The sequence below is a fragment of the Trichomycterus rosablanca genome, chromosome 20 (assembly GCF_030014385.1).
Source record: "Trichomycterus rosablanca isolate fTriRos1 chromosome 20, fTriRos1.hap1, whole genome shotgun sequence".
Classification (NCBI taxonomy): Eukaryota; Metazoa; Chordata; class Actinopteri; order Siluriformes; family Trichomycteridae; genus Trichomycterus; species Trichomycterus rosablanca.
The window spans coordinates 13,918,305-13,921,217 of record NC_086007.1 but is presented as its reverse complement, the minus strand read 5'-3'; positions in this window follow the sequence as shown (position 1 = coordinate 13,921,217).

The following is a 2,913-nucleotide window of genomic DNA, read 5'->3' as shown; positions in this document are numbered from 1 at the left end:
ACAGTCAGTGATGGTTTGGAGTGCCATGTCATCTGCTGGTGTTGGTCCACTGTGTTTTCTGAGGTCCAAGGTCAATGCAGCCATCTACCAGGAAGTTTTAGAGCACTTCATGCTTCCTGCTGCTGACCAACTTTATGGAAATGCAGATTTCATTTTCCAACAGGACTTGGCACCTGCACACAGTGCCAAAGCTACCAGTACCTGGTTTAAGGACCATGGTATCCCTGTTCTTAATTGGCCAGCAAACTCGCCTGACCTTAACCCCATAGAAAATCTATGGGGTATTGTGAAGAGGAAGATGCGATACGCCAGACCCAACAATTCAGAAGAGCTGAAGGCCACTATCAGAGCAACCTGGGCTCTCATAACCCCTGAGCAGTGCCACAGACTGATGGACTCCATGCCACGCCGCATTGCTGCAGTAATCCAGGCAAAAGGAGCCCCAACTAAGTATTGAGTGCTGTACATGCTCATACTTTTCATCTTCATACTTTTCAGTTGGCCAACATTTCTAAAAATCCTTTTTTTGTATTGGTCTTAAGTAATATTCTAATTTTCTGAGTTATAATCATCAACATTAAAATATATCAGTCTGTGTGTAATGAATGAATATAATATACAAGTTTCACTTTTTGAATGGAATTACTGAAATAAATCAACTTTTTCATGATATTCTAATTTTATGACCAGCACCAGTATATATATATTTATGCATTTTCTCCCCTTTTTCTCCCTTTTAGCATGTCCAATTGCTTGTTTGCATCATGCTTCCTCTCCACCAATGCCGATCCCCACTCTGATTGAGGAGAACAAAGCTAACCCACGCCCCCTCCGACACGTGGGCAGCAGCCGTATGCATTTTGTCACATACACTTTGACGAGTGCAGTGCGGATCAGCCCGACTCTGTGCAGGGGCCATCAATCAGCCAGCAGAGGTCGTATGAGAGAGTCCCTATCCAACTTTAATATCCCACCCCTATCTGAACAACAGGCCAATCTTTGTCCATGCCACTCATCCCAGCCAACAGGCAGAGCTGAGACTCGATACGATGTATTCGAGATCCCAGCTCTGGTGTTCTAGCGTGTGTTTTTATGGCTGCGCCACCTGAGCGGCTCTTCCGCCCTCGGCTTGCTCAACAGAGGTTTTTGGTTTGTTGGTCCGGGAATCTGTAAAGTTGCTTTTTTTAGTGGACCGGTTTGCTAAAATGGCTAATAATGGAGAAAAAATTTTTGGATTAGACACGTAAACATATGTGTCTAATTCAAGGTTCCTTTGCATAGTTATTTTTTTCCTATAAGTGCATAAACTTAGCAAGTCTTTTTACCATATGTTTAGTTTTGTTTGCCCCATGTTTGTATAATAGTGCTGATTCATAAACCATACCTTATCATACTCAAACATATTTTAAATCAGTTTAAATTTATTTACTCAAACATTATTACAGAATACTGACATTATGTGGCATAGACACATTTTGTGCTTTGACACATTTGGCACTGAAAGCTTTTAAGCATCATTATGCTACAGTTAACTGTCTCTTGGTGCATTCAGCACAGTGCTTTTCCATGGTTCCATCCATTGTAATTACAAGTGCAACTATAAACATACCCCATTCTTAAATAAATAGTACATCATAACAAAGCCAAATCCTATCAGAGTTTAACAAGATATTGTCTATACACACTATTGTTCAAAAGTTTGGAATCACAACCCTAAAGTCACTTTTGTTGCTTCCAGTAACACAATGCTACCAGAGAGGATTAAAAATGCAATAACCTATTTGTACATGTGTCAACAAGTTTCTGAAAATAGAAATGAGTTCATGGGGCACTCAGATGGCACGGCAGTCTAATACGCTAGCCCATCGCAGAGTCTCAGATTTGAATCTCAGATGCGCAACTGACTTGGTGCCCTTAACAGACACAATTGGCAGTGACTGGGGAGGGGAAAACCAGACCAGAGTTCATTTCCCTTCCACTGTACGGTCCGATCAGCCATAACATTAAAACCACCTCCTTGTTTATAGACACACTGTCCATGTTATCAGCTCCACTTAGCATATAGAAGTTCTACAATTACTGACTGTAGTCCATCTGTTTCTCTGCATGCTTTGTTAGCCCCCTTTCATGCTGTTCTTCAATGGTCAGGGACCCCCACAGGACCACTACAGAGCAGGTATTATTTGGGTTGTGGATCATTCTCAGCACTGCAGTGACACTGACATGGTGGTGGTGTGTTAGTGTGTGTTGTGCTGATATGAGTGGATCAGACACAGTAATGCTGATGGAGTTTTTAAACACCTCACTGTCACTCCTGGACTGAGAATAGTCCACCAACCAAAAATATCCAGCCAACAGCGCCCCGTGGACAGCGTCCTGCGCCCACTGATGAAGGTCTAGAAGGTGACCAACTTAAACAGCAGCAATAGATGAGCGATCGTCTCTGACTTTACATCTACAAGGTGGACCAACTAGGTAGGAGTGTCTAATAGAGTGGACAGTGAATGGACACGGTATTTAAAATCCTCTCATACCAGCTCAACACACACTAACACACCAACACCATGTCATTGTTACTGCAGTGCTGAGAATGATCCCTCACCTAAATAATACCTGCTCTGTAGTGGTCCTGTGGGGGACCTGACTATTGAAGAACAGGGTGAAAGCAGGCTAAAAAGGTATGTAGAGTAACAGATGGACTACAGTTAGTAATTGTAGAACTACAAAGTGCTGCTATATGTCAGGTGATTCCAAACTGTAGTGTAACTATGGATAGACTGCTCTTATTACAGCAATATGGTAATATACTGCTATGACTCTATAGAAAAATAATCTCTTAGCTTATTTTAGAGACACCATGTGACACTTATGTAATAGTCAAAAAATATTATTTGCTCTATCATGAATGTCATT